Source organism: Colobus angolensis, unplaced genomic scaffold (assembly GCF_000951035.1).
Source record: "Colobus angolensis palliatus isolate OR3802 unplaced genomic scaffold, Cang.pa_1.0 Scaffold16, whole genome shotgun sequence".
NCBI classification, from domain to species: domain Eukaryota; kingdom Metazoa; phylum Chordata; class Mammalia; order Primates; family Cercopithecidae; genus Colobus; species Colobus angolensis.
This window is the reverse complement of record NW_012114710.1, coordinates 10,125,052-10,138,799: the sequence shown is the minus strand read 5'-3', so window position 1 is coordinate 10,138,799 and position 13,748 is coordinate 10,125,052. Positions and strand designations below refer to the sequence as shown.

The following is a 13,748-nucleotide window of genomic DNA, read 5'->3' as shown; positions in this document are numbered from 1 at the left end:
CTCAGGGGTCAGGGACCCACTTGAGCAGGTAGTCTGTCTGTTCTCAGATCTCAACCTCCGTGTTGGGAGATCCACTGCTCTCTTCAAAGCTGTCAGACAGAGTCGTTTGCGTCTGCAGAGGTTTCTGCTGCTTTGTTGTTGTTGTTGTTTGGCTGTGCCCTGTCCCCAGAGGTGGAGTCTACAGAGATAGGCAGGCCTCCTTGAGCTGCTGTGAGCTCCACCCAGTTGGAACTTCCCAGCGGCTTTGTTTACTTACTTAATCCTCAGCAATGGTGGACGCCCCTCCCCCAGCCTCGCTGCTGCCTGGCCATTAGATCACAGACTGCTGTGCTAGCAATGAGGGAGGCTCCGTGGGCGTGGGACCCTCCCAGCCGGGTGTGGGATATAATCTCCTGGTGTGCCTGTTTGCTAAGACCCTTGGTTAAGCGCAGTATTGGGGTGGGAGTTACCCGATTTTCCAGGTGTTGTGTGTCTCAGTTCCCCTGGCCAGGAAAAGGGATTCCCTTCCCCCTTGCACTTCCCAGGTGAGGCAATGCCTTGCCCTGCCTCAGCTCTGGCTGGTCGGGCTGCAGCAACTGACCTGCTCCGATTGTCCGGCTCTCCCTAGTGAGATGAACCCAGTACCTCAGTTGAAAATGCAGAAATCACCTGTCTTCTGTGTCGCTCGTGCTGGGAGCTGAAGACTGGAGCTGTTCCTATTCGGCCATCTTGCTCCACCCACCAAAATCAGATTTTTTATTTAATTTAGTTTCAGGTTTTATTTTCTTTCAAATATTATAGTAATCTAACTGGTTGTAAAAGCTTAACAGTTAAAAGACCAAACTTGATAGGCTAAATATTAAAAACCCAAACTATAAGTTATTTCCATGAAATCAGTCAAATCATGAAATAAATTTTGTGTAAATACCAAGGAAATATATACCTCTATATAAATATTAGAAAAAATATAATTAGACTACAAAATTGTATTAGGAATTAAGAGTGTATGGCATAAAATATATATTTATCATTAAAAATACTTTTATTATCATGTCATAATTTTATACATTTATGAAGTACAATGTGATGTTTTGATATATGTATGCAGTATAGGATAGTTAGTTCAAGACAATTTACATATTGATCAACTTGCAGACCTATCTTTTTTTTTTTTTTTTTTTTTTTTTGAGGCGGAGTCTCACTCTGTCACCCGGACTGGAGTGCAGTGGCCGGATCTCAGCTCACTGCAAGCTCCGCCTCCCGGGTTTACGCCATTCTCCTGCCTCAGCCTCCGGAGTAGCTGGGACTACAGGCGCCCGTCACCTCGCCCGGCTATCTTTTGTATCTTTAGTAGAGACGGGGTTTCACTGTGTTAGCCAGGATGGTCTCGATCTCCTGACCTCGTGATCCGCCCGTCTCGGCCTCCCAAAGTGCTGGGATTACAGGCTTGAGCCACTGCGCCCGGCAGACCTATCATTTTTTATGGGGCAATTAAATTTGAAATTTACTCTCTTAGTTATCTTGATATATACATTATTATTGACTATTGTCACCCTGCTCTGCAGTATATCACAACCGCCCTGTACATATAAAACTTTGTGCTCTTTGATCAGCAATTCCCCATTTGTTCCCTCCCTGTACCCCCAGTCAGCCCTTGGTAACTACCATTCTATTCTCTACCTCTATGAGTTCAACTTTCTTAGATTTCACATATAAGTAAGATAATGTGACATTTGTCTTTCTGTGCCTGGCATATTTCATTTATAATAATGTCTTCCAGATTAATTCATGTTGTCACAAATAACAGGGGCCCCCCACCCTTTTTAAGGCTATACAGTATTTTTTTTTTGTGTGTGTGTATATATATGACATATACTTTTTTGTCATATATATATGAAAATATATATGTGACATATATATTTATGTATAAATATATATATATATTTGTCATATATATACGACAGATACTTTATCCTTTCATCTGCTCATGAATGCTTAGGTTCTTCCTATATCTTGGCTATTGTGAATCATTTTGCAATGAATATGAGAATGCAGGTATCTCTTTAATGTATTGATTTTGGTTCCTTTGGGTATATACTCAGAAGTAGAATTACTGGGTTATATGGTAGCCCTGTTTTTAGTTTTTTGGGGAAACTCCATACCATTTTTCATAACATTTCTAGTAATTTACATTCCCACCAACAACGTTCAAGAGTTGCCTTTTCTCTGTATTCTCACCAAACTTTATCTTTCATCTTATTGATAAAAGCCATTCTAAAGGTGTGAGATAATATCTCATTGCTTTTAATTTACATTTTTCTATAGTGATGATGAACATTTTTTCCATGCATCTGGTGGACATTTGTATGTCGTCTTTGAGAAATCTCTGTATTCAGGAACTTTGCCCATTTTAAAATTGGCTTGTTTATTGATATTAAGTTGAGGTTATTACATACTTTGGATATTAACTTACAAGGTATATGGTTTATAAATATTTTCTCTAATTCTGTGGGTTGTCTCTTCAGCCTGTTAATTGTTTTTATTTTGTGCAGAATCTTTTTAGTTTGATACCATCACTTTTGTCTATTTTTGCTTTCATTGCCTGTGTTTTCAGTCATATCCAGAAAAATTGTTGCCCAGACCAGTGTCGTTTAGCATTCCAGACTGATGTTGTTTAGCATTCCCCCATTTTATTCTAGTAGTTTTACAATTTCAGGACCTATATTTAAGTCATTAATCTATTTTGAGTTGATTTTTGTATAAGAGGTGAGATAAAGGTCCAATTTTATTCCTTTGCTTGTGGATATCCAGCTTTCCCAAGAGCATATACTGAAGACACTGTTTTTCCCCATTTTGTACTCATGGAACCTTTGTTGAAAATCAATTAACCATAGATGTGTGGGCTTATTTCTAGGCTCACTGTCCTGTTTGATTGATGATGTATCTGTGTTATGCTGTTTTTATTACTATAGCTTTGTAATTTGTTTTCAAATCTAGTAATGTGATGTTTCTAGCTTTGTTCTTTTGGGTCAAGATTGCTTTGACTTCGGGATCTTTTGTGATTCCATACAAACTTTATGATTGTATTTTCTATTTCTGTGAAGAAATACATTGAAATCTTCACAGAGAATGCAGTGAATTTGTAGATCACTTTGGGCAGTATGAACTTGAATTACACTTTAAACCAAATACAGCTAACACACATATAAAGAATATTCCACTCAAGAGTAGCATATTATACTTTCTTCTCAAGTGCACACAGAACATTCTCCAGGCATATATATGTTAGATCACAAGACAAATTTTAACAAATTTAAAAAGATTTTAATTATGTCAAGTATCCCTGTGTGTGGCAATGGTATGAAACTAGAAATCAATGACAATAAAAATCTTGGAAAATACACAAATACATGGTGCTCCTAAACAACCTGTATGTCATGCTCCTAAACAACCTGTATGTCACAGAAGTAATCAAAAAGGAAATAAATATCTTGAGGCAAATGGAAACATAAACATAGCACACCCCAAAATTATGGAATGCAGCTAAAGCAGTCCTAATAAGGACATTTATAGCATTAAATACTTATATGAAAAAAAGAAATATCTCAAATAAATAATGTTAAGCCTCAGGAAACTAGAAAAAGATGAAAAAACTAAGCCCATAATTAGCAAAAACAATGAAATACAAAAAAGGAAACAGTAAAAGCCAGAACAGATTTAAATGAAATAGAGACTAGGAAACAATAGAAAAATCAACAAGATGAAGAGTTGGTTTTTTGAAAAGATAAACAATATGGACTAATTGTTAGATTAAGTAGGGAAGAAAAATGACTTAAATAAATAAAATTAGAAATATAAGAGCACACATTATAACTGATACTACAGAAACATTTATGAACAATCATATAATAACCAATTGGATAATCTAGAAGAAAATGATAAATTTCTAGACACATGGAACCTACCAAGACTGAATCCTGAAGAAATGGGAAATCTAAGAACAATATAAAATAAGATTGAATCAATAATAAGAAGTCTTCAATAAACAAACAAACAAAAAACCAAAAAAAAAACACCCTTGACTGGATGGCTTCACTGCTAAATTCACTCAAACATTCAAAGAAGATCTGATGCCAATTGTTGAACTTTTCCAAAAATGAAATGGAGGGAATACTTCTAAACTCTTTTTATGAGGCTGGAATTATGCTGACAACAAAGTCAGACAAGGACACTGCAAGAAAAATATTTACAGGTAATTATTTCTGATGAACACAGATGCAGATTTCTTCAAGAAAATATTAGCAAACTAAACTGAAACACATTACTTCAAAGACTCATTTTCAAGTGCACACAGCACATTCTCCAGGCATATGTTAGGTCACAAATCTTAATACATTTAACAAGATTTAAATTATATCAAGTATCTCTATGTGTGGCAATGGTATGAAACTAGAAATTGATAACAAGAAAAATCTTGGAAAATACATAAATATGTGGAAATTAATAATTACCACCATAAAGTGGTCTTTGTCATTGGAATACAAAGATGAGTCGACATATGCAAATCAATGTGATACACAGCATTAATAAAATGAAAGATAAAAATTGTATGACCATTTAATCATCATAGAAAAACCATTTGACAAAATTCAACATCATTTTATGGAAAAAGTTTTCAACAGCTTAGATATAGAGGGAATGTACCTCAACACAATAAAGGCCATATATGACAAACTTGTAGCTAGCATCATTCTCAATGGTGAGAAGTTAAAAGCTTTTCCTTCAATGTCAGAAATAAGATAAGGATGCCCACTCTCACCGCCTGTATTCATTATAGTACTGGAAGTCCTAGCCAGAGCAATTAGGAAATGGAAAGAAATACAGGCATTCTAGTAGGGAAGAAAGAAGTAAAATTGTATTTGTTGATGACACGATCTTATATATAGAAAACCCTAAAGATGCCACTAAAGAATCTGTTAGAATTAAAATTGAATTAAGTAAAATTACAGGATACAATATTAATATACAAATTAATAATATTTGTATGTACGAATAACAAATTATCTGAAAAGAAAGTTAGGAAAACAGTTCCATTTACAATAGCAACAAAGATTAAATGCTTAGTTCTAAATTCAGCAAAGGAAGTAAAAGTCCTGTACACCAAAAACGCTGATGAAAAAGTTAAAGAAGGCACAAATAAATGGAAAGATATCCTATGTTCATGATATATAAAAATTAATATTGTGAAAATGTCTATACTACCCAAAATGGTTTATAAATTTGATGCAATCTCTATCAAAATGCCAGTATCATTTTTCACAGTAATAAAAAAAATCAATCTTACATTTGTATGGAATCACAAAAGACCACAAATACCCAAAACAATCTTGAGTAAAAAGAACAAAGTGGGGGCATCACGCTTCTTGATTTCAAATCATATTACAAAGAACTTATAATCAAAATAGCATGGCGCCTGCATATAAACAGGCATATCGACCAATAAAACAGTATCCAAAACCCATAAATATGCCCATGCATTTATAGTCAAAATATTTTTGTGTCAGTTTTGATGGCTACATTTTTCATTAATTTATCCATTCCATCTGGATAGTCAAACTCACTGCAAAAATGCTATTCACAAATTTCTTTTTTTAATTACTGAAGTCCCTCTTTTCTGATTATTAAAAATTTGTGTCATCTCTCATTCTTTCTTTTTAAAATAGCCTGTTGAGGTATAATAAGCAAACAATAGACTGTTCATATTAAAAATATATAGTTTAACAAGTGTTGAGATGTATGATAAATGAACACTACAATTCATGTAATGAACATTCCCATCACTTCCTAATTTCCTCATATCTCTTTTTAAACCCTTTGTCCTAACTGTCCCAATACCACTCCTTTTTCTGGACAAAGCCTAATCTCATTTCTGTTGCTATAGATCAGTTTCCATTTTCTAAAATTTATATAAAGGAATCATATATTATTATCTTTTGTTTGATTTCTTTTACTCAGCAAAATTATTATGAGATTTATATATATTGCTGAATGTATCAATTGTTCCTTCCTTTTTATTTCTGAGTAGTATTCTATTGTATGAATACACCATCATTTGTCTATCTAACGTATTGTGGGTGGGCATTTCAATAGTTTATGGTTTCTGGCTATTACACATAATGTGTTCTGAACATTCATGAACAAGTCTATTTAAAGACATGTGCTTTCATTGCTCTAGAGTTAATACCTAGTAGTGGAATAGTTTCTCATATGGCAAGTGTATGTTTAACTGTTTAAGTATTTGCCAAAGGGCTTTCCAAAGTGGTTGTACCACTTTGCATTCCTGAAGGCAGTATATAAAAACTCTGGTTTCTCCACATCCTTAGTCTTTTTAAATATAAAATATAGCCATTCTTGTGATATCCCTTTGTGGTTTGAATTTGTGTTTTCCTAGTTATTACTGGTGTTGAGCATCTTTCAATGTATTCATTTCCCATCTGAACCTTTCACTTGTACAGATCTTTGTAGGTTCAAATCTTATGTCCATTTGTTTTCTAAACTGTTTTTTTTTTATTACTGAGTTCTAAGAAATTTTTATGTATAATGGCTATATCTCCTTTATCAAATATGTGATTTGCAAGTATTTTCTCCCTGTATGGCCTATATGTTCATTCTCTAAATACACTCATCTTTGAAGAATAGAAGTTTTACATTTTGATGAAGTGTAACAGTTTTTTCTATGGATTGTACATTTGCATTTTATCATAGCAATTTTTGCCTAACTCAAAGACACAAGGAATTTCTCCAATGTATTATTCTAGAAATTTTATAGTTTTAGGCATTCCAGTTAGGTTTAGAATCTATTTTGAGTTAATTTTTATATTGTGTGAGCTGTGGGTTGAAATTTATTATTTTGTGTCTGGATATCCAATGGTTCCAGCACTATTTGTTGAAAAACTATTCTTTTCTCTACTGAATTGCCTTTGCATCTTGTAGAAAATTTGTTGTTCATAAATGATTGAGTCAATTTTGCAGGTCTTGTTGTGAAGACAGGGTAATAGATGAGTGAACCAAATAGTGAAGCAAACTCATCTATTCCCCTGTCTTTACAACAAGACTACACTGGCTTGCTTACCATAGCTTTATAATAAATAATGTTTGTCCTCCAAAATTGCTCTTATTTTTCAAAATCATTTTAGATATTCTAGGTCCTTCGAATTTCCATATGTATGTTAGAATTAGGTTGTCAATTGCTAGAAATCCTGCTGGGATTTTGATTGGAGGTGCATTCAATTTGTAGATCAATTTTGGGAGAATTGAAATATTAATACTGTGGAGGTTTCCAACATATGAACACAATATAGCTCTCTATTTATTTTAGGTCCTCTCTAATTTCTGTCAGCAATGTTTTTAGTTTTTAATATTTAAGTCTTGTACATCTTTTGTCACATTTATCCATAAGTATTTTATAAATTTTATACTACTTTAAATTGTATTAAAAAATTTCATTATCTGGATGTTTGTTGTTAGAGTATAGAAATAAAATTGATTTATGTGTATTAATCTTGAATTCTACAACCTTATCAAAATCACATATTAATTCCAGTGAATTTTTTTTGTAGGTTTCTTTGGATTTTCTCCATGGACAATTGTGTTGTCTGTGAATAAAGACAATTGTATTTCTTCATTACCATCTCTTTATCACTTTTTCTTGACTTTAAGTCTTAGCTAGAACCTCCATTGCAATGTTTAGTAAGAGTGATGAGAACAGACATTCCTTCCTATTTCCTGATATTGAAAGAAAAGCATACAATCTTTTATCATTAAGTATTTCAGCTGTAGGTGATACAGACAGGAGGCAGAGAAATCCCACCCTGAATCCTGGAAACCCACGGCCCTAAATGGGAATAGACATTTGTCTTTTCATGCCCCAAAGTTGCCTTTTGGCCTGCCATGTCCCCCTATCCTGTACGCATATAAACCCCAAACCCCTGGCTCCAGGAGGAGACAAACAGAAGAGCAGAAGAATGGCAGAATGGCACAATAGAGAGAAGAGAAGGACCGTCCGAATGTCTAGAGGAGTTTGGCTGGGGATAGTTAGGGGAAGATAATCTTCCCACTCCATTAAATTTCCAGCTCCCTATCCATCCCGCTGAGAGCCACCTCCACCACTCAATAAAACCCCTGCATTCATCCTTCAAGTAGGTGTGCGACCTGGTTCTTCCTAGAAGCCGAACAAGTACCTGGGTACCAAGAAGGCACTGAGCCGGTTAACACTTAAGCCATCCCGGATGGCAAGACTAAAACAGCGCACTGTAATACAGGCCCACTTGGGTTCTGGGAGTTGCAGACACCCAACCCTGGATGCTGCCATGGGGCCTGAGCTCAGGGGCACTCACCTTGGCTCCAGCACCTGTCTGATTGCATGCTCTCTCTCCTGTAGGGGGTTTGAGCAGGGCATGGTGGCTGAGCAGATGAGACACATCCCTGTTGCAAGTTCTGTGAGGGACGTCAGGGAACTCTCCTATTTCACAGGTTTTTCACACATCCCCTTTATCAAGTTAAGGTAGAATTTTCTTCTTTTGCTAGTTTTGAACAGTAATGGATAATGGATTTGACAAATACCTTTTCTGTTTCTATGAAGATAATCATATTAAAACTATTCTTTAGTTTGTTAATATGGTGAATTACACGGATTGATTTTCAAATATTAAACCACTTTGTATCCTTGGGAAAAACCCCACTTGGTCACAGTATATTGTCATGTTATATATTGTTGAATTTGCTTTCCTAATATGGTGTTAAGAATTTTGCTATGTTCTGCCAGGTGCGGTGGCTCATTCCTATAATCATAACACTTTGGGAGGCTAAGGTGGGTGGATCATGAGGTCAGGAGACCGAGACCATCCTGGCCAAGATGGTGAAACCCCGTCTCTACTTAAAAAAAAACAAAAAACAAAAAATCAAAAATTAACCAGACTTGGTGGCGTGCACCTGTAGTCCCAGCTACTCAGGAGGCCGAAGCAGGAGAATTGCTTGAGCCTGGGAAGCAGAGGTTGCAGTGAACCAAGATCGCACCACTGCACTCCAGCCTGGGCCACAGAGCAAGACTCTGCCTCAAAAAAAAAAAAAAAAAAAGAATTTTGCTATTTTCAGAAGGATATGAATCTGTAATTTTCCTTTTTGGTAATATCTTTGTGGATGGTATCAGAATAATTCTGGCTTCAGAGAATGTGTTGAAAATATTCCCTCCTTTTCAATTTCTTGAAATAATTTTAGTAAAATTAATACTACTTCTTACTAAAATGTTGGTAGTGTTTACCAGAAAGCCATCTGGGCCAAAAGTTGTCTTTGTGGGAAGATTTTTAACTACAAGTTACATTTCATCTATATATCTATGTGTAGCTATCTACCTATTATCTATCTATCTGTTATCAATCATTATGCAGGTTATTGATTTTTTCTGGATTGAATTTTGGTACTTTGTGTCTTTTAAGAAGTTGTCTTTTTTGCTCAGTTGTCTCATTTGTTCTTGATCAGTCTGCTGAGAAGTTTATTAAATTTCTTGGTCTTTTCTAAGACTCAACTTCTGGTTTTCTTAATTTTCTTTATAGGTTATCTATTTTCTATTCTATTCGTTTTTCCTCTGATCATTTTTTTTTCCTTTTTGTTTCTCAAGATGGAACTTTAGGTCATTGGATTTATACTTTACTCTTTTAATGTAAGCATTTAAAGATATCTGTTTCTTTCTAAGCACTGTTTTAGCTCTATCCATAATTTAGGTTATGTTGTTATTTTTATTCAGTCTCACATATTTAACATTTCTCTCTCTCTTTTTCTTATTTATTTATTTATTTTTTTGACCCATGGATATTTTGTGAAGGTGTGATTGTATTAGGCCCTTCTCATGCTGCTGATAAAGACATACCCAAGACTGGGGACATTTAGAAAAGAAAGAGGTTTAATTGGCCTACAGTTTCATGTGGTTGGGGAAGCCTCACACTCATGGTGGAAGGCAAGGAGGAGCAAGTCACGTCGTAAATGGATGGTAGCAGGCAAAGACAGAGCTTGTGCAGGGGAGCTCCCCCTTATATAATCATCAGATCTCATGAGACCTATTTACTATCATGAGAACTGCAAAGGAAAGGCCTGCCCCCATGATTCAATTACCTCCCACCAGTTCCCTACCACAACACATGGGAATTCAAGATGAGATTTGGTGGGGACACAGCCAACCCATATCAGTGGTTTTTTAAAAATTGCTAAATATTTGATTTTTACCTTAGCTACATTATTATTCTTGATTTCTCAATAATCCCATTATGGTTAGAGCACATGTTTTGTGCAATTCCAGTATTTCAAAACATACTGAGACTTATTTTATGGTTCATTATACAGTGCATCTTGACAAATTTTCCATCTGCTCTTGAAAAGAATGTGTACTCTGAAGGCTTTGAGTATAGTGTTGTATAATTTTCAGCCAAGTCATAGTGGATAATAATGTTATTTGGCTGTTCTTTGTTCTTTCTCATTTTTTTCTGGTTGTCTTTTAAAAAAATTCTTGAGAGGCTGGATGTGGTGGTTCAGACCTATACTTCTAGCACTTTGGGAGGCCAAGGTAGGTGTACTGATTGAGCCCAGGAGGTCAAGACCAACTTGGGCAACATGGTGAGACACCATCTTTACAAAAAATACAACAACAAAATGACTGGGTATGGTGATACGCACCTGTGGTCCCAGCTACTTGGGAGGCTGAGGTGGGAGGATTGCTTGAGCCTGGGAGGCAGAGGTTGAAATGAGCCAAGATTGCCTTACTGCCCTGTAGCCCAAGCCACAGAGCAAGACCCTGTCTCAAAAAAAAAAAAGAAATTCCTGAGAAAGGATAATTCAACTATCCAAATATGATTTTAAATTTGTATAGCTCTCTTTTTATTAATTTTGTCAATTTCTTGTTTATGTATTTTGGGGCTCTGTTAGATATGTGCATGTCTATGATTTTATGTCTTATGAAATCACTATTTTATCATTATGAAATGTTCTTCCTTGCCTTGAAGTGGCTATATATTATTAATATAACCACTCCAACCTTCTTACCTGGTTTACATAATATATATCTGTCCATTCTTTTCCTTTTAATCTATCTGTATTTTAAAATTTAAAGTGTATCTCTTGCGGAAGAGTTATGTCTTGCTTTTCCAAATATTAAAAAAAAAAACTTGCATTCCTAATTGGAATCCTTAGTTCATTTGCATTCAATGAAATTTTCATATGCTTGGATTTTTGTCTACCACTTCACTACTTGTTTTGTACTTTTACTATTTTTTTTTTTAATTTCTCTGGTATTTTGTTTTCTGACGTTTTGGGTTAATTGCATTTTTAAAAAATATTTTACTCTGATTTATCTATTCATTTAAAAATTATATTACTTTGGAACATCTAAAATGGTTGCTCCAAGGCATAAAATACACATTTCGAACTTTTCACACTCCACTGGGAAATATAAAACCCTTACAATCATATAGGTCTTTTTTTCTCGCTCTGCTTTGGCTATCATTGTCATATATAGTACATCTATGTATGATGTAATTGTATCTGTCAGATTTACATGTTTTTACTTTTCTCATTAAGCATTTAAAGCTATTTCCTTATAAACATTGCCGTAGCTGCGTCTCATTATTTATAATATGCTTTTTTTATAATTCAATATAAAACATTTTACATCTCTCTTGAGATTTCTTTGATTTGTACATCTTTTTGATCCAGAGCTTTTTGTTTTTGTTTTAAAACGTTGGAATACACACACACACACACACACACATACACACACACACTATAATTTTTGTTGTAAATAGTGATGTGATATCAAATTATCAAAAAAAATAGTTGTGTTTAACCACCTCAACTCAACTTCTGATGCTCTTATTTTCTCTATAAGACCTGAGATTTCATTTGGTATCACCTCTCTTCATTGAAAAAGACTTTCTTCATGATTTCTTATAGTGTTAGTCTGCTGAGGATGAATATGCTTAGTGGTAGTTTGTTTCAAGACTGACTTTGTTTCCCTTCATTCTTGTAGGATATTTTCACTGGATTTATAATTCTTAGTTCTCAGTTTTATGTTGTAGCACTTTAAATATTTGCTACAGTTTCTTCTGACCTGTATTTTTTGTTTGCCTTGTTTTTATATGTAGGTAATGTGTCTTGGTGCACTGCTTTTAAGATTTTTATGCCATTTTGGAAGTTCAGTGGTTTAACTCTGATATGCTTGGACATAATTTTTTTTTATTTACCCTGTGTGGGGCTTGCTGAGATTCTTAAAACTGTGAATTATGTCTTCCACAAAATTGTGGACGTTTCTCACCAATATTTCTTATATATCAAGATATATATTTATGTATAATATATTGTAATATATAAGATATATATCTAATAAATGATATATAGTTTAATTTATATATATTTGCATATTATGGAATTATATATAGATCAATTTGCATATATATCCAGAGAGAGAGAGAGAGAGAGAGAGTTCTATTTCCTTTCTTCTCTTATTTTGGGACTCAAATTACATGCAAGATATGGTTTTGATAAAGTCCTACAAGTCACTCAGGTTCTATGAAATCATTCTCAATCTTTTTTCTGTTTTCTCTAAATTGAACAATATTTATTGAGCTCTCTTCAAGCCCACTGTTATTTTCTTCTGTAAATCTAAATCAACTTCTAATCCCTAAAGGAAGTATATTTTTAAAAATGGTCTTATGCTTTTTAGGTCTATAATTTTTATTTGATTTTTATATTTTCCATTTTTCTGCTGAGGTTCCTTTTTTCTTCATTAATTATAAACATGTTTTTAAATAGTTTTTGACAATTGTCATACTCACTACTTTAAAATTCCTTTCTGCCAGTTCCATCTTCTGTGACATCTTAGTTTCAATGTACATTGTCTTTTCTCTTCTGTATGAGTCATTTTTTTCTGTCCCTCACATATCTAATAACTTTGATTTGTATCCTCAACATTGTGACGTCTCTGAAGTCATTTGTCTTTCTTTTTAAAACATTTAGCTTTGTTTTAAGCCGTCTGGACTCAAACTCTAAACTCCATCTTTCCTGCAGTAGCAGAAACTGAAAGCTTTGATTGGTGTTTTAGCCTTAGCTATGTGTATCGGTCAGTTTGAGCTGCTACAATAAATTACCATGAGGTAAGTGTAATTATCCTCAATCATGGAAAAGTCAAAGCATGGACCACTCTCCCTGGGTTGTTCCTTTCACTCAAGTTTTCTCTTCCCTTCAGTCCCTTCTGTGGGTTCATGTTCATTTTCTACTAGGTGGGGTGCTTGCACTGATTAATAGCCTGAAATATTGGCCTTCTTACTGATTGTTATAGAACCTCTTTTAAAGTTAAAAAAAGTGCATATTTCACAGAGGAGTGGATTTAATTTTTTTTTTTTTATGAATGAGCTATATAATTATGTTGATTTAGGCAATCAAAACTCATTGGACGTCAATTCTGATAATCAGGAAATGTTTGGTCTTGTATATTGAGAGAACTGGGAAGCTATTTGTTGTGCGTAATGTAACCTTTTGACTTATATTTTCCCTGGAGGCTTTAATGGTAGAGCACTCAGAAGTATTTGGTTTAGTTCTTATCTCAAATATGCTATCTAATAAAACACTTCAGTTTCTGCTTTATAATTCCACTGGTTGGTGTTAAAATTGGCTTAGGAATACCAAACATTAGAGTGTTTGAATATGAAATATATATAAACATGTTA

The 13,748-nt window shown here is 34.3% G+C and overlaps 1 protein-coding gene across 2 annotated transcripts in view; it reads left to right on the top strand.

Annotated features, from left to right (window-relative positions):
- The window catches only part of CNBD1 (cyclic nucleotide binding domain containing 1), a 617,967-nt gene that overhangs the window by 276,108 nt on the left and 328,111 nt on the right, over positions 1-13,748 (top strand). The window lies entirely within an intron of this gene.